Source organism: Anastrepha ludens, chromosome 3, assembly GCF_028408465.1.
Source record: "Anastrepha ludens isolate Willacy chromosome 3, idAnaLude1.1, whole genome shotgun sequence".
NCBI lineage: Eukaryota > Metazoa > Arthropoda > Insecta > Diptera > Tephritidae > Anastrepha > Anastrepha ludens.
In genome coordinates, this window is record NC_071499.1 from 104,057,011 (window position 1) to 104,076,252 (window position 19,242).

Here is a 19,242-nt window from a genome sequence, read left to right on the forward strand (position 1 = left end):
TGGAATGGAACCCACAAGGACACAGACTACCTACGAAATACTTGGAGGTGTTCTAACCTTCGTAAATTAGAAGCAGTTAACCAAACGGATGCCGTAAACAGAACAGCGGCTAACAGAATAAGATTTAAATGTTTTATGGGAGTTCTGTATTCCCAAGTGGAATAAAAAATGATTTATTTGTTCAACTACTTAGTAAAAAAGTTATTCAGAAGCAACACTGAGTGATTAATTTTGCGCCACCGCGTACAAAAAACTCAGCCTCGCTCGCTGGCCATCATAATTAAGAAACCTTTCACATAATCCCCATTCAGCGTCCATTTAAACGCAAGGCATTGCTACAACAACAACAACGCAATATTTAGGTATTAAGTACATAAAATATTCAAAAAATAATTGCCAAACTCATACCAAATCTTAAACTAATATAACAATAATTTCAGAACCAAATTTTTAATATCTACTTAAGAGGGAAATTAGAACTGTTACGCACAAACCATGTAAATTTACGCTCTACCCATATTTATAGCCCACCAAATATATTTTCTTATTTAATGTGGAAATATTCATTTTCAAACCTGCCTAAGCTCATCAAAATAAGGCACAAGCGGAAGGCCGCACAAAACCACAAATAAGTAACATAAATAAAATGTTTTCCCTTAAGCAGCGGGAAGGTCCAACTAGCCCGCCCACCGACCGCCGACCGCCGTCAGCCACTGCGCGTGTGCTAGATAAATCTAAAAAAAACCTATTAACCACAGAACAGTGGACGACACGCCAGCATTATGATTTTTCTTGCCAGCAAGGATCGATGAAGGCCGCTATTAAGGGCAAGCAGCTACATAAATATTGCAGTCCTTTTATATAAATTTGTCATTGTTATGTGTATTAATTTTGACAGTTTTTGTGTCGATGGATGCTTGCACTTACACAAATATCGCAGACGGTATGTGTGTGTATCGATTAATTCTTATAATACGTAAATAAATAGCACCATAATTGAGCAGCAGGCTGACAAGCCAAAAAAAAAGCCATAATGGAAATCGAACGTCAAGCAGGTATTGGTAAATGTATGAATCAACATGGCATGGCATAATAATGGCAGCAACATAATGGTAGAAAAAGAGAAAACGCTGAAGGGCAAAAGGTTGAACGACGAGTACAAATGTCAACTTTGTTGAAAAGTTGGGAATTGTAGGTTGGCAGCAAAAACGCTTTTAGTGCTGAGCATAACTAATAGATTGCAAATGTACGATAGCGGGCCGGAGATGTGAGCATGCGACAAATGGACAACTGAAAATAGGACAGGACACGGTACAACAACTTTTAGTGAGTGTAGACATTGCTTCTGTTGTTGCCGTGGGTATTGTTGTAGCAGAACGTAAGTGTCCGTGTGTGCTGTGCTGATTCGAAACTAAAAAAATTGATTAATGAAAAGTAATTTACTACCTGTCGCGAAAATATCGTTGCATATATACCAAATATACTATTATTATTAATATTATTTGATTTTTTTGTTTATTTATAAACAAAAAATAAATGTTGGATCCTTAAAAAGCCAAAAAACATTTCTTCCCAATATTTCGCTTTTATAAAAACAATTTTTTTTTTTTTAACTTAATTTATGAAAAAATTTATAAATCTCGATGAAATAAAACAAAACGAAAAATAAGAATAAGAAAAAGATTTTTCGATGCCGACAATTATCAAGATATTGAAATATAAAAATTATACATCATTTTTTATCGCATAAAAAAATTCGAATCGCATTCTCATAAAATTTTACAAGAAAAAACGGAAAATAATAAACAATACAATTTTTCTATACATAAAAGTTAAATTGTTTTTTCGTTTTTGTATTTTTTTTAAGTTCTGTAATCTTTAAGGAATTAAAGAATCCAGTGGAATTAAATTTTTCAATATCTCGTGAAGTTACGAAATTAAATTTTACAAGGAGAAACGGAAAATAATTAAAAAAATGATTCGAGATTTCACAATTAAATATATTTTTGTGTTATTTTTTCTTTTTTAGTGGTATAAAGAATATCTAAAGGAATTAAATTTTTCGATATGATTTCAAGTTTTGCAATTAAAAAAAAAAAAATAAAATAAATAATTGGCGCGTACACTTCTGTTAGATGTTTGACCGAGCTCCTCCTCCTATTTGTGGTGTGCGTCTTGATGTTGTTCCACAAATGGAGGGACCTACAGTTTCAAGCCGACTCCGAACGGCAGATATTTTTATCAAGAGCTTTTTCATGGCAGAAATACACTCGGAGGTTTGCCATTGCCTGCCGAGGGGCGACCGCTATTAGAAAAAAGTTTTTATTAATTTTGCTTTCACCGAGATTCGAACCAATGACCTCTCTGTGAACTCCGAATGGTAATAACGGACCAAATTTTTTCGAGATTTGAAAATTAAATGTTTGTGTTTTTTTGTTTAGTTGTTTAATGGATAAAGAAAATCCCATTCACAAGCAAAAACGGAAAGCAATCAAAATTTTTTTTTCGAAATTTCAAAAATTATTATTTTTTTAGTTGTTTGATGTAGAGAGATGTCTAGTCCAATTTTGAATACATTGAATTTACAAGGAAAAACGAAAAAATAATTAATAAAATTTTTCGATATATGAAAATTAAATTGTTTTTGTTTTGTGTTTTTTTCGTCCTTTAATCTTTTAAAGAAAATCCCATGTATTGGGATTCCAATATCTCATAAAGTTATGAAATTAAATTTTACAAGGAAAAACGGAAAACAATCAAAAAAAATTTTCCAAATTTGAAAATTTAATGAATTTTTAGTTGTTCGATGTAAAGGGTGGTTAAATTTCAAGGGCCGATGTTGAATGTGAACCACACCTAAACGTCAGCGACACCGTTGGACTTCTTTCTTTGGGGTTATTTGAAAGAAAAGGTGTACGTTGATAAGCCAGCAACAATTCAAGAGCTAAAGGATGAGATAATTCGGCACATTAACGGCATAGAACCTCAATTATGCCTCAGCGTCATCGAAAATTTGCACCATCGGATGGAGGTGTGCCGCCGAGGCCGCGGTGGCCATTTGGCCGATATTTTATTCCATACGTAATTGAGCCATGTCAATATTATCATAATAAAGAGAAATGACAATAATTTCCTAAAAAAATTGTATTTTCTTCAAAATCAACATCGGCCCTTGAAACTTAATCACCCTTTAGAAGTAAAGAACATCCAAAAAATAAATAGAAAGTTTACAAGGAAAAACGTTAAACAATTAATAAAATTTTTCGAGATTTCAGAATTAAATCTTTTTTTAATGTATAAAGAAAATCCAAAGAGATTAACTTTTTGTGTATGTACAATATGTAATTTTCATTAATCGGGTTTTAAAAAAATTGAAACAAATAAAACGAAAAAATATTAAAACAAAATTGTTCGTATAGCTTCGTTTAATTTGTTTTTTGTTTTTTTATACTAATTTATGTATGTAGAAAATAGAATTATCGAAATCTTATAAAGGGAATTTTTTTAAGACCTTGGAATCTTAAAATGATGGAACACAAAAGAAATATTGTTGACATTTATTTTTTTTATGTGACTACGAGGAGTTACATGGTCCATTCGATCAATACAATTTTAGACTACTTTTCCCAATAAATCTGAGTAATAAATCTAAATGAGCCCAATAAGTAAAAATGCAACGCAAACGATGGTCACTTGCCCATTAAGCCCATTTCGCGTAACAGGCTTTGAAGCCTTAGAAGGTGCAACTGGTGCATTTACTTTGCGGTAGAGTTGCTCAATTCATTCAAGAACAATCCCCTGAGCTTTCTGAAAAAGTTCATTGTTTTTAGACGAAACCAAGGCGCATTCATTAAAGGTGGAGGCACTAGACCAATAACAATGTTTGGTAGGTTTGATTTTCAAAGAAAAGTATTGGCAAAGTAGAAAACAAAAGAATAAATTCGCCTTGTTTCATTCTAGGCAGTCAGCCACATGGACACGACGGAAGAAAAAGAAAAAACAACAAATCAGCTGATTTACCGATACCACCTTTAACAGCTTCGTAATAGCAATTGATCGTAAAAATTTCGCCTGAAATTTTATTTTTCTATGTCAAAACTGTCAAACAACAAAGTCAAAATTTCTTCGGCACTACTCTTTCACACACAAGAAATAACAGCAACATTTTTCTTGAGAGGTCCGCACCAGTTTTTAGTTCAAATGGGTTTTTACCGCTAACCGTTACCCCAAAAATCAATTATTTTTTATCATTTTCTTTTTGTTCCAACGTCTTTATTCCGGAAAGTGCAACATAGAGATTAAAATCTCAGCGAAGAATGTCGCACCGCCAACAAAAATCGATAAGACATCAATTTTCGATCAGCACGTCGTTTAATTACAGTAAGTGGATACTTATCTTAATGGTATCGCTGCCAGTGAGGAATGAAGAAGAACAAGCACTGTATTTACGGTACATACCTACTTATTAGCAGTGCAATGGCGAGCCGAAATGAACGTAAAAGAATTTAAAATTGATGAAAATGTTTTGTGTTAAAACAAAAAACGAATTAAATTAAGTACAGCAGTACTTGCTCGCTGTGACCAAAGCAATACGAGTGTATGTATGTGTGTATGTGCATACATAGCACACAAATGTCGAAGGTGGGCGGTTTCTGATTGAAATATTCAACTGACATTTTAATAGCGATTTTATGTATGCCCAAAAAGGAAAAAAAAGCCAAATAATTTTGCAGAATCAGCGAATGAAAGATAATAAAAACATGCGGCGAATTGAATAGAAATTTACATTTTCTTCCAGTTTTTTATTTTTGCCTGTCACTTACTTTCTGTGAGACGTTTAGACTTTTGGACCGAAGTGTCAACTCGAATGAATGATTCAAAAGCAACGGATAATGATGATGCATGATAATTGTTTTGTTGCAACTGCCGCTGCAGCTCTTGCACCGCGCACGTCATGTGGGGGACATTAATTATAATTGACGCTCTTAATGGAGGCGTCAAAATGCATAAAAGGGGAAATAATTAACACACACACACACACAAACTCGAAAGTGGTCAAGAAACAACAATGTGTAATGATAAAAACGTGAAAAAATGAAAATAATAATAATATATTGCTGACGAGAAACCACTTCACCACTGCCAAGCAGTCAGTCAAAAACTTTTCACATAAACACAATTAATAATTCCACAATTGTGCTATGCCAATTATTGCGCCAAAAATGACCGCACTAACGACCCCACACCGAGTAAAATGCGAAAGCGCTAGAACGACAGAAATATAAACACAATGAAAGCGACGATCAGAGGTTAAAATGGTAAATTAAATGCGAACTATTCGAAATGTTAGGATTTCAATAAAAAACTACTGCATATTAATATTTGCTATTAAATGGCTAAATAAAATTGCACCGTTTTCGCTATGAGTCATACTAAGTCAGCGATTCCATACCGAGTGACACAAATATTTTGGACATTGTCGTTGATTATTCTAAAAAATTGCTATATTTGTAGGCTTGAGTGAAATAAGCAAATAAATAACTTTGTCGAAGGGAACCATACCTCTAAAACGAATTCTGATGTCCCCCAATTTGGGTCGAACTTTTAGTGTATTTTGTGGGGAGGCAAAAAAATCACCCATTGCTCTGTGTAAATCATATTCTAGGGATCAAAATAAGAAACTTTGCCGAAGGAACCATACCTCTAAAACGAATTCTGATGTCCCCCAATTTGGGTCGAACGAAAAATCCCATTTGACCCATTTAGAGTGCTCCAATCGAGTCCAAATGTATGACCGACCCCCACTAACTTTGGACGGCCGATCCACCCATGCCAGTGGCACACCAACTGGAACTCCCCTGGGGGTTCCCCATACAATCATTTCAAAATATCACCATTTTTGGCCTTTACATGAGAAAAGAAACTAAAAAGTTCGACCCAAATTGGGGGACATCAGAATTCGTTTTAGAGGTATGGTTCCTTCGGCAAAGTTTCTTATTTTGATCCCTAGAATATGATTTACACAGAGCAATGGGTGATTTTTTTGCCTCCCCACAAAATACACTAAAAGTTCGACCCAAATTGGGGGACATCAGAATTCGTTTTAGAGGTATGGTTCCTTCGGCAAAGTTTCTTATTTTGATCCCTAGAATATGATTTACACAGAGCAATGGGTGATTTGTTTGGGTGTTTGGCCGAGCTCCTCCTCCTATTTGCGGTGTGCGTCTTGATGTTGTTCCACAAATGGAGGTGGCCCGAGTTTCAAACCGACTCCGAACGGCAGATATTTTTTTGAGGAGCTTTTTCATGGCAGAAATGCACTTGGAAGTTTGCCACTGCCTGCCGAGGGGCGACTGCTATTAGAAAAATGTTTCTCTTAATTTTGGTGTTTCACCGAGATTCGAACCAACGTTCTCTCTGTGTATTCCAAATGGTAATCACGCACCAACCCATTCGGCTATGGGGGCCGCCGTTATTAAATATAAAAATAAATTTATCAAATCTTATTAAATATAAAAATTTTGTCTCTTTATTTTTATACTGAAAGTAAACTGAAAAAATTTTGCAAAAAAGATTAAAAATTTTAAGATTTATTATACATATATGGAAAACTCGATAATTTTTTTTGACTGAAATGTCGTCGTTTATTCAAAATTTTATAATTTTGAAATTGGTGCAGTGTAGAAAATTTTGGTATAGAGCCTTTGAAATTTGTCGACGATTATTCTAAAAAATTAATTTATTTGTAGGTTTGAGTTTAATAATATTTACACTGAAAAAATAATAATAATTTGGAGCTTATTAAATATGGAAAACTTTGGATATTATTTTTTCTATACTGAAAGTAAACTGAAAAAAATTAAAAATTAAAAAAGGAGATTTATTAGATAAATATGGAAAATTCCGTCGGTTCATTTCTATATTGAAAGTAAACTAATTAATATTAATTTATAATTTTGAAATTGATTCAGTGTTGAAAATTTTTGTATAGAGCTTTTTAGCCCTCCGTTGGGCACGCGGACCTGGCCAGACTTTTTCGACTTTGGACATTAATGTAACATATTTCTATTATAGCTAACAACTTGAGCTTCCAGGAAGCTTCCTAAAACTTAATTTTCTAGCGGTTTATGGACATAACCTTTTGAAAAGAATCCTCGAACAGCACGAAAGTTTTAAAATAGGTGTTAAAATCAAAAATCGTTGGTTCCTTTTTGCATTTTTTTTAGTTGATTGGCATAAAATCCACTAAAATCAAATTTGGGGAAAATTTCCGATTTTTCTGGTTCACAATTTTTTGTGTAATTTTTAAAAAATACCCACCAGAGCTGAGAGTAGGCGTAGTAATTCCTGCAAATTTCCAACAGGAATTTTATGGTGTTGAAACCACTTTTTGTAGCTAGTTGGATTAGTACACCACACGGAAAAATTATAAGACCAAATAAATTTCCTATAATTTTATTATCAGTTTAGGGCTAACAATTTATGTTTTTAATATTTAAACTTTTAATGATTAATTAAAAAAAAAAAATATCCAGATTTCACGAAACTTAAATTAGTTGACAAAAGTAAAATCTATAAAACGAAAAAAGTATAAGACCAATGGTATTTTAGTTAAAATAAACAAAGAGAATTCTTGGGTTAGTTTATAATTTGGAGTTTAGTAATTTGTGTTGGTTCCTCCTTTGATTATAATTTCCTAAGTCGTGAGGCATCGATTCGATTAAGTTTTTCTTCTTCTAAGGTTTTCAGCGCTATCAAACTGCCTTCCATTTTTGAAAACCGATTTTTTCAAAGTATTGCCTATACATTTTCGATAGGGTTAAGGTCACAGCTGCAGGCTGTTGCTTTCGAAGCATGAACAGCTGCGTTGTCATGCCTGAAAATTCACTCCTCATCGAGATTATCGTTAAAAAAAAAAATAATAAGTATGATACTTCGACCAGTTCTATATACTTGACACTATTCATTCTTGTGGATATGAAAAGGAAAATAATATAAAGGCGTTTGCCTTTGACACTAGTGGCTGCCTAAGCCCTGACAGAACCCCGTCTGAAATTAAGAGCCTTCATCTCTTCCGTTTTTCCATTTATCATGCCAATATATTTAGGAATCCTCTGGTCCGTCCATATAGAATTTTTTTTTCATCGGTAAAAATTACTCTTTCTCATTAATCTTCCCAAAATTGGTACTTTTCTGCAAGTGTCAATCTGGCCTGTTCGTGTCGAATGGTTAACTTAGGTGCAGGTACTCGTTTTACATATTTGAGACTAGAATCTGCTTGCAAATTTGTTGCACACGACGCGTGGTAACTTCCAAATTAATAGTGTGTTTAATTTCAGCAGGGATATTGTATTTATTTATAGCTAAACATCTCTAGCGCTAAGTTTTATTATTTATAAAAACCATTCTATCACTTCTCTGGGTACATCCAAACTTTTATTTCAAGTGAAAGTAATGCAAAACCACAGTTTTGCTGCTTTCTAATTTTGAAAGAATCTCTCACATTGTAAGGCCTCTCTCTTTCCATGCTAAAATTTGTCCCTCCTCAAATTCAGACAAATCTTTTCCACTCGGCATAATTTTTGTTTCCAAAACAAAACAACCACATTAATATGAGAACAAGACAAAGCGATCAAAAGCACTTCTGATATAAAACTTTTAACTTAATAACTCACAATGCACACTTCTAAATTAAAAACAAACACTTTTGGTCTTACAATAATTTCGTTTTGCACAGAACCAGAATTAGCGTAATTTACTCCTACAATCGACGCAGACTCAGATACTCAAAAAATGTTCGGCATGTGGTGGTAATTCTCACAACACTAACCACCTATTCGCATGACCCCCATTTATCTAACACACCTGGAATGGTGGGCACGACCCGTCGAAGCAGCATGTTTTCTGGGCCTACCATTAGATGAGATAGACGACGACGGCCGTTTGAGAGCACTTATCGAACTGTTACAACAACAACAACAAAAACAAAATCAATTGATTTAACAAAAATTAACAAATTACAATTTAATACATTACTGGGCTTTGCTACACCAAATATACATAAGTTTGTGCGATATTCTTAATGCGATATTCTAATTTTTGCTTAAAGCCACTATTCCCACAGCGTTGAAATTCGGTTTGTTTTCAGCGATCGATATTGATTCAACTGAATTTTGGACGCCACAATTGAATTCAATTTTTTTCCATTAAACCACTTCTGTTAAGATCGAAAAAATTATATATTAGTTTGGATAAAAAGAAATCCATTTGTTTACCAACATTAAGACGCACACCACAAATAGGAGGAGGAGCTTAGCCAAACACCCAAAAAAGGGTGTACGCGCCAATTATATATATACACATATGTATATAAAGAAATCCATTATTTTTGCGTAAAATTTTTGCGCAAATGCTTAAAAACTGTTTTATGGACCATATTTAGCTTCCGGGCGGTGCTGCGACTACTAACATGTCAGTTACCTTCGATTTTCTGTGATTTTATCGACATTTTCTTTAACATCAAAAATGCCTGGACCGAATCGACGAAACTAAAAATGCACGTAATTAGCTGTTATTTAGGCACCATAAACATCATTCACAATTTCAGCGGCCTGGCTTGCACTTTCGTCTTTAGTCTTTATCAAAGAAAAACTGTAGAATGCATCGAATTCTCACTTTATTGACTTCCATTGTTAACACCCTGTAACTCACAACTGAATGGCACAAACAAACAAAAAAAAAAACAAAAAACAGCAGTAGAATTTTTTAGCGTGAAATGCCACCTTAACCACTTTAAATTGTTTAATCGATGCTTTACGAGATATCGATCACTATAGCCATCCGAGAAAATAATGGATTTCTTTTTCCTCAAACTAGTACTTGATGAGGACATTAATTCTGACATATACTCGTATAAGACTAATTGTTGACGGTAGTCTATGCTGTTTTGACAGCGTAAAATATGACCCAGAAATTTTTGTGAAATGCTCTCTGGGTAGTTTCGGTAATACATATATAACCGACCGTCGGGGGAAGAAACAGAGCCAATTATTTGGACTGCTGTTAGCAGATTGTAAAGTACTGCTCCCTTCCAACCCACCCACAGGCACAGCATTTCGTTCACTGGGGTGCATCCCAACCTTGAACATTTTCAGGTCGCCTTCGTACATTATTTTTATTTTCACACACATTTTTTGCCAATTTTAGCACTTTCACAGAGGAGCCAATAAAATGTAATGTTCAATTTTCACGTTTGGCACAAAATCATCGAGCATTTTTTATTTTACGTTTTTATCAATGGTTCAAAACTTTTGGGAGATGAATGTTGAGTTACGTAGTAATATATGTAGATATGTAATTTTATCCGTGATTTCATAGAAATTTTTTATGTTTGGTCGTTTATATTTAATATTGAAATTCTGCAAACAAAATTCACTACCCATTCCCCAACAATTTTTCTAAAATTTGTAAAAAATCAGAAACACAAAATTAACCACTCGCGACGCATTCTTTCCTCTACATAGCTAAAAAAACTCATTCAGATTCAAATGCAATTAACGGCAATTATCCAGGTTGTGTTGCACGAGGAAGAATTGATCAAAAATCAAAGGGGTAGCAATAAATATGCACACTCCCCAATATAAAAATCTGAAGAAGCGAATTGATTTTTTTCACCGTTTCTACAATGTTGCTCTTTTCTATCACTAAATACAATAAAGTAAACACTCTTCACTGAAACTTCACTTTTTCTTTATTTTAACTGTATTTAGCAGAGAAATTTGATAAATATTGGTAATAACATAAATATATTGTGAAAAAAAATGTATGAAGTTTGAGAGCCGAATAAAAAGTAACCAAAGGGTGCCACTTTATTGAAATGCAGCCTTAAGTGATTTTTTTTAGAGGACTAAGTACCTAATAATGCAGAATTTAGATTTACATATTAACTAATATATTGGGAATCAAATTTATTACATACATATATGTACATATATATATATTTATGTATGGGGTTGGCTTTGGAATGCTTTACTTGATAAAATTCTCGACTTATTTATAAAAACCTTATTAGAAATATTTAAAAAAAAAAATTTATAATTGCGGAATCTTTTATTGCAAATTTTCGCAATATATTCATATTTGATCAGACATACAGACACAATAAATAAAATATAGAACGGAAAAGTATGCAAATGATTAAAATATACTTTTATGTATAAAAAAAAGCGCCGCAGACGAAAATCTGGTAAGAAAAAACCGCGCGATAATGATATTTCATCAGAGATATACAGGCAAATCAAAATACAGACAGAACAGAAAAAACAAGACAATTTTAAGATATACCTAACGAATTTGATTTAACTCGAATTAAAAAGAAAAAAAAAACGTTTAAATTAGTCTCAGGAAAAGTCTCTGAGACTCAGTAAATTAATGAATTAAAATGTGTAAACACGAAACAAATTCCAAAGTGAACTCTAAACAAAAATTTAATATTGTTTTCATTTAATTCTCTTTTTACACGATTTGTTTGGGAACGTAACTATCGTGTAAAAAGAGAATTAGGTGTACATTTAAATATCGCTGTATATAAAAAAGGGCAGCAGGATTAAGCCGATCTGTAAAAGTTAACGAAACCGAATAAAAGAGCATTTAAATACATAAATTTAATGATGCCAAAAGTGATCAGTAGTCTAAACACGTTATAAATGTGTTAAGGAATATTCCGATAGACTGGCCCATTTGCTTAATTTTTCGTTCAGCACTTCAACTTTTTAGACATTTTTATTAGCAATATATTTAAGTTAATGCTAATATTTACCGAGTTTTTGTAGAAAGTATAGTTGAAATATTAGTTAGGGGTAAAATAAATCCATTATTTTCGCGGAGGATGGCTGTAGTGAATTAACAATTAAAAGTTTAAGCTCGTTGTCAAGGGGACATTTCACACTAAAAAAATTCTCCTGCGGTTTTTTGTTTTTTTTTTTATTCAGTTGTGAGTTACAGGGTGTTAACAATGGAAGTCAACAAAGAGAAATTTTAGTACATTTTACAGTTTTTCTTTGATAAAGGCTAAAGGCGAAAATGCAAGCAGGGCCGGTGAAATTGTGATGATGTTTATGGTGCCGCTAATTACGTGCAATTTTGGTTTCATCAATTCCGTTCAGGCATTTTTGATGTTAAAGAAAATGTAGAAAATGAGGATAAAATCGCAAAAAATCGAAGTTGACCAGCATGTTAGCAGTCATAGCATCGCCCAGATGCTAAAGATCGAACAGAAAACAGTTTGTAACCATTTCCGCAAAAGTTTTATGTAAAAATTCTGGATTTCCTTTTCCTCAAATTAATATATTTATTACCTTATGTAAAGAAAATATGAATTTTGACCCCTAGTGTATTTACTTTCGTGTATTTAGTGGTAGAAAAGAGCAACATTGTAAAAGTGCTTTTTGTTCTTAACCTTTAAACAACGAAAAAAGGCAATTCGCGACTACAGCTTAATAATACTGGAACCAAAACGCCTCAATTGGTACACCCATTGACTTTTTCTCCTCAATTTTTTCAGGTGCTTCAGAATTTGATAATCACCCGAATAATTTAGCACCAGGTAATATGATTTTCAAGTTCCTATTAAATTCAATTTACAAATTCTCCAAACGTACATATATATTGTAGTTACCATAACCTATTTTGTGTTACACGAGCTTAAAACATTTATTGGAAATCTATTAGTGAATTATTTAGAGAAGTTTCTTATTACAAAAACTCAACCAATGTACCTCACTTCTTCTAAGCCAAATTAATTTACCGGCCATTTGCAGGTAATTATTTTTATTGCGCTGCGATTTAATTAATTAACTTTTTACTTCAAACAAATCATATTCGACAATTAATGTCGCGACAGATTTGACGTTATTTTAACGGCATCTGAAACGGGTTCAATCGTTTCATAGTATGTAAAATGATGCAAAAGTATCCACACAAAATATTTTAATTGTAATCAGCACTGCTTAAAATGCATAGGTTATTTTGGTTCACAACTTTTCACCAAGATTTTTTAACTGGAATAATTTTTTTTTGTTGTCACCTTAATCCCTTATAACACTGACTCGCTATTGGAAAGTTATTAAAAACGCGTAAGATAATTTTTCGATTTTCCTCCTTAATTTCTTATTTTTAAACTGGCATAATTTTTCAATATCCACCTTAATTGCTTATAGCACTGACCCTTTTTTGGAAAGTTATTAGAAACGTATAATTAAATGTATAGCATGATTTTCCTTTAACTGGTTCCTCCTCCATTTTTTATAATCTTCACGTCGCATTGTCTGCCCTACTTTAATATATTCCATATTTCAGTAACCTGCGACGGCGTTGCCAACGACTTATTAATTTCTTCTACATTTAATATAATTTTCTTAACTAATTAAAAAAAAATCAGTCCAAGAGCACATTTAATTTAATCAATCGCAGTTTCGTGTACAGACAAGAAGCTCTGTTTGTGTTTTTTCTTTTGGCTGAGCTTTCCTTTTCTACCACGATATATTTGGTTATAATGTCTAAGTGCGTGGACCGAATTTAAAAATTATAACACGCAAATGTAGTCACTATATCAGCCTTTTGATTTATATTCTTTTTATAAATTAAAATTAAGAATTAATAGCAATATTTAACGTTAAAAATGCATCTTTTTTTCATAAGCTTGAAAAAATGCCGCTTACAAAGGCTTATTTCACTTAAATACAAACACAGAAAAGTAACAAAATCACTAATAAAGATTCTTTATTACATTAAGATTCGATTTAAAGCTATTTTTACTAAATAATAGTTCAAATTCTATTATTACAAATGTTCTTCTAACCGTTTGTAATACCGTGCAGAATAAATTTGAGGAGCGAACTGTCAAACGAACGATGAGAGAGAGAAGAACAAAGCGAAATAAGAAAAACCCAGTCAAACAAAAGGGAACAATTCTTTCATTATTATTTTTATTATTTATAGGGGCGCTTTTTTGATTTCAAATATACATATATATTACAAAAACAAATATTTTTACAAATACTGAAAATTTGGAATAAAAATCGCGCGATTTTTAGTCCAAATTTTCGACTGCGGCGCTTTTTTTGATTTCAAATATACATATATATTACAAAAACAAATATTTTTACAAATACTGAAAATTTGGAAACCTAAATTTTCGCCATCGGCACTCATAACTTTTACGATAAAACAACGTTTTCATAAGTGCTATGAAATATAAAACCTAAGTTAAATGCTTGCTGGGTTGACGGCTGCTGTATACTCTTCTCTTCAACTGTATTTCAGTACAAACTGCAAATGCGGTCGGAAAAAACCTAATTTTTAAACATCTCCTGGGAGTTCTATAGGGACACTAGGAGGTTGGGACTTTCACAGTTATAATGATGTAACCTTTCTCTTTCTAATGGGCGTGGTGGGTGGTGCCACGCCCCCTCCCTCTCCGCCCCCCATTCAAATATATCGTGGTAGTAAAGGAAAGTTTTGCCTTTCTTTTTTCCAAACGAGTTACAAAATTACAGCATAAATTATAAAGAACAAATATGCTAATTAATTTTTTTTCTTCATACGAAACACTTTATGGCTGTGAGCACTGAATTAGTGTTAATTATGTCTGACGGTGAGAATAACTATAAAAATAAATTTTAAAAAAGCAAAAACTTCGATGCAATCGAGAGTTAATACAAAACACTATTTATAATTTTCTTTAGCTTGATACTCCTCACAATCACTTGCACTTGGAAAATTGACAGCATTGCATATCACTGAACTTGCAACGCTTAATCTCTTAACTTGAAGAATGACGCCCTTACTTATCGCAGTCACTAAATTACAAAAAGAAAAATTCCATTGCTGGCATAATTTCTTGGTTTATTCCGATATTTCATAAGCTAATACCTACTAAATACGTACATAATTTTTAGCTTGAGCGCAGCAAGAACCAACGCTGCAGCCTGCCTATATATCTATGTATGTATGTATGTATGGATTAGGTAGAAAATTATATGAGCACCAATAGCTTTAAAGACGGTTGTAATAAAATTTAATTTTTTCTTAATTGTTGCACGGTAATTTACTGTCAAACATATGTATGTACATTGATTTTACTCACGGATGTATTTTTACATATTTCATTGTTAACGAAATTTGCATAAACCCAATTTGAGTTCATTTGTTAAGAAGAGTATAACCGGTTTACCTTTAAATATGCTACTCAAGGCATTGAATACATTTTTACGCTTGAATATTCATAAAAGAATTTTAAACATAATATGTATAGGTTACCTCTGGCTTTTGTGAGCTGCGAAGGCCTGGACGCCTACTTGCGTTTCGGTTCAATCGGTGAGGTTGGCAAGGGTGAAATTTATTGGTAATAATATTGCCAACTTTTAATTTGTTTGTTTGAATTCGGCTAATATTTTGCGACAGTTTTGGCACAAAAAACTCATTGTAAGCTCTTAGAAATATAAAAAAATTTTAAAATATGTAATTAATTTTGTCGGAAATGGAACGATGAAGTATGAATTTATTAAAATTCTATATATCGCGGGTCAGCAGCTGAAAGGGAACCTTAGCTAAACTAAATACGCATTAATTCCCATCCGCTGACTAACGGGTAAAAGAAAACCTTTTTCTTTTAACTAGCACTTTTTTGCATGCTCCCATTGACTAGGAACGCAGCCAGCGGAACAAAGTGAGGTCTAAATATTTTCGAAGAAGTATTACTGAAATCAAAGATTTTTTCTTATTTTATTTTCTTATATATTTTCTATGAACAGAACTCCAATAAAATATATTATTTAGTGAAAAGTGCTTTAAAACGAGTACTCAATCAATAGGAGTTTTTAAAAATGAAACTTGTTTTATTGAAGTTTATGAAATTGTTTTATTGAAAATTATGAAAAAATCAGTTTTAACCTTATATATTCATGTTAATTATAGGTTGGTTGAAGTGGTGCTTCATGTAGAATCCAACTACGTTAATTATTAATGATTTAATGATTTATAAAAAAAAAAAAAAAAAAAAACATAAAATTAAACAAAAGGTTTATTGACTACATCTGCGTGCAAATTTTGAGTTTAGTCCAGGCATTTGGATGTGATGAGCTAATTTCCGTAATGGAAAGTCAACCCGAATTTGCGTACACGAATTTAAAATTGTTAGCTAAGAAATATTTATGCAACGCACATCAGTCGAACACTTTTTTTAATTAGCTTCACTTTTAGTAAAATAAAATAATTAAAAAAAAAGACTGCTGTTAGCGAAAACTTTACGATTTTTATTCTCCGCACTGTCGATCAACCTTTAACAGCCACATCAGCGGGGGTCTTTGCTTTGTGGACTTCACTATGAAACTCTTCATTAAAATCACTCCAAAACAACATTTCCCGCAACTTGGTTTTGAACAAAAATTCAGAAACGATAGCACAGATTCTGGGTGGTTAGGGCACCAAGAAAAAAATTTTATAATAGCAGTTGCTCCTGCATGAACTGGCAAACAACAGAAGTCGCTCAATTCGTAGGAAAAATAGTTACACAGACACACCAGAAAACGTAGCAGAAGTCCCTCAATTTATAGAAAAAAAAGATACACTGATTGCAACAGAAGTCCCCGAATTTGTACGAAAAATAGTTATACAGATATACCATAATTTGTAACAGAAATTCCTCAAAATATAGAAGAAAAAAAATAGATATATAACAAATTGCAACAGAATTCCCTCAATTTTAGGAAAATTCGATATATAGAAACACCACAAATTGCAAAATAGTCGCCGCTCAATTTTTAGGAAAAATAGTTATAGAGACACACCGGGAAATGTAACAGAAGTTCTTCAAAATACAGAAAAAAATACATCCACCACAAATTGCAACACAAGTCCCCGAATCGGTACGAAAAATGGTTACACAGAAACACCACAAATTGTAACGGAAGTCTTCGCCTAAGCAGGTTAAGTCTGTGTCTACCAACAATTGCAATAACTTTTGTAAATATTTATTTTATTTTTATTTTTTAAAAGTATTTTGAGACATATTCTTTCTACAGGATTTTACGTGTTGAAATTAATAATTTTTGGAACACTAATAATTTTTTAACACTAATAAAAGGAATTGAATAAAACTCACCTTCAAATGTCCAATGCAGTGGCTCACGAATTTCTAGTTCCTGGCTAGCATTACGTAAAAAAATCACTATCCAATGAAGCCAGGTTTATCATGTAAAGAACAAAGTGCTGAGTTTTCATCACAACATTCCCTACTTTATTTAAAAAAAAATAAATATGTAGTTTTTTTAATTGTTTAACTTTTTGACATGTAAGTATGTGGGCTAAAAACTGTATTGTCTTAAAGTTTACTAACTACGCAAGTGGATACACATTAAAACGGTAGTTATGTAAGTACGCCTTCAAAAATTTTAATTACTGAGTAATTCTAATCTAAAGCGCCTTTTCAATGGCACTTGTAAAATTTCAAGTGCCTCAAATTGGCTTAATCGCTAGCTATTATGTCATACACGTACAAAGTACAGAAATCTCAAGTCCAGGAAAATGGTATTTTGTATTTACAATTTAATGCATTGATTTAGGTATATATAAAATTAGTTATTTGCATATTCGCTTGGTCTATTAATTCGTCGCACTTTGCTTTCTGCGATTTATTTATTTATTTTTTTTTTTTACCGAAACGTTATACAACTGATTATTTGCCTTTGCCTTCTATTTTATTTTTACTTTTTCCATTTCATTAGGCACTTTCACAATTTTTCACTAAGCACCGTAAAACAAATAAAACATCGGCAAATGCAATTTCTTCTCATATTTTTTGCACAATAATTTCACGGTTTTTATACACATTTTTTTAACTTCATTCGCTTAATTTACACAGCTTTAAGATCGGTTGGCCATTTTCACAGCACCATCGACATACAGCAAAGCCCCTTGCTTTAGCCATGCATGAATTTCTCTTGTCTACATATATGTATGTGTCTATATACATACATACTATATGCATGTTTTACCAAATTAGAAAAACTCCGGAATTTGCAAAAAAGAAATTATAATTTCATTCACTTTTCGTACTCGAAAATATTTAGCTCAGCTGTCTTTCTTTCATGCGATGAAAGAACCAGCCAGCCAAGAGTTCAGTGTGGGGGGCGTGTCGAAGGCGACGTAGTAGTGAATTTCAGAAAAAACGCTATAAATCGCCAACGAGACGCGCCAGCCAAATGCAACCGCCACTCACTTATTCACATACACTTTAGATTTCTGAATTATTACCTTTTTACAATAAATTCTGCGATTTTTTACGAAATTTTCGCAATTCCTTCACCCGGATCACAAAACGCACCGCCGACGAAGAAACTTGCTAAAAAATTTTATTCCACATCTTCTATGTGCTTCTTCTTCTTCTACTACAACGTACACTCGTACACTCGCTGACTCAGGTTGGCTAGCAAAACGAGTGTCAATTGGAACCGAACCATCGAACCACCGAACCAATAAACCATACTTGTCGAATGTTCGTTAGCGCGCGCACATGTTTCAGCCAAAATTTCTTCACAAACAACAAATCAGTAAACGAGCCTCATTTCAAATAATAATAATAATAATATAATCCGAAACATTTCCATTTCTCTCAAAAATATGTCGAAACATTTCTGTAGAATTTCTATAATTTAAATTTCTAAGTGAATCGAATCAGAATATTTGAAAAACATGACTGACAACATGTTCGTAGCGATCTGCCATACGACTTTGTCAATACTTTTCTACCATAGCTAACTTGCAACGATTGAAGCATTGCACGAACATTGTATTCTCTATAGCTGTGAATGGATTGTATTAACTTCAAAAGTCAGAGATTAGTTCAGTGCCGAATTATTGCTATCGTTTTGAATGAGCTAATGTATGTTCTCCAGAATTTATTTGGCCCAACAGCCCCGGTCACACATGTCTCCTTCGAACCAACAACAAAACTTTCAAATAAAAGCTAAACATGCGAATCGGGCCAGTTCTTTTTCAATGCTCGTCGTTTGCTTCGCAGCCCAGCTCAAGTTTCCTTCAAACTGCAAACTTTGCTTCTCTAGATATTTCAAGCGTGTTCTTGTATCGCTACCATATACAACTTGCATATATTGCTTGGTTATTCACCACAGCAAGCATGTGTTGTATGCGCGACGAGACCCATTTGCGGTGTTGCCATTCATG

At 32.9% G+C, this 19,242-nt stretch overlaps 1 protein-coding gene across 2 annotated transcripts in view; it reads right to left on the reverse strand.

Moving 5' to 3' along the window:
* The window catches only part of LOC128858664 (ataxin-8-like), a 162,081-nt gene extending 143,456 nt beyond the window's left edge, over nt 1–18,625 (reverse strand). Inside the window, exon 1 of one of the 2 annotated variants that reach the window (XM_054095113.1) lies at nt 18,313–18,625. The gene's annotated coding sequence lies outside the window, so the exon portion shown is untranslated. The remainder of the gene's footprint in view (nt 1–18,312) is intronic. The other variant, XM_054095114.1, reaches the window with a different exon arrangement.
* Nucleotides 18,626–19,242: the final 617 nt, after the last annotated feature.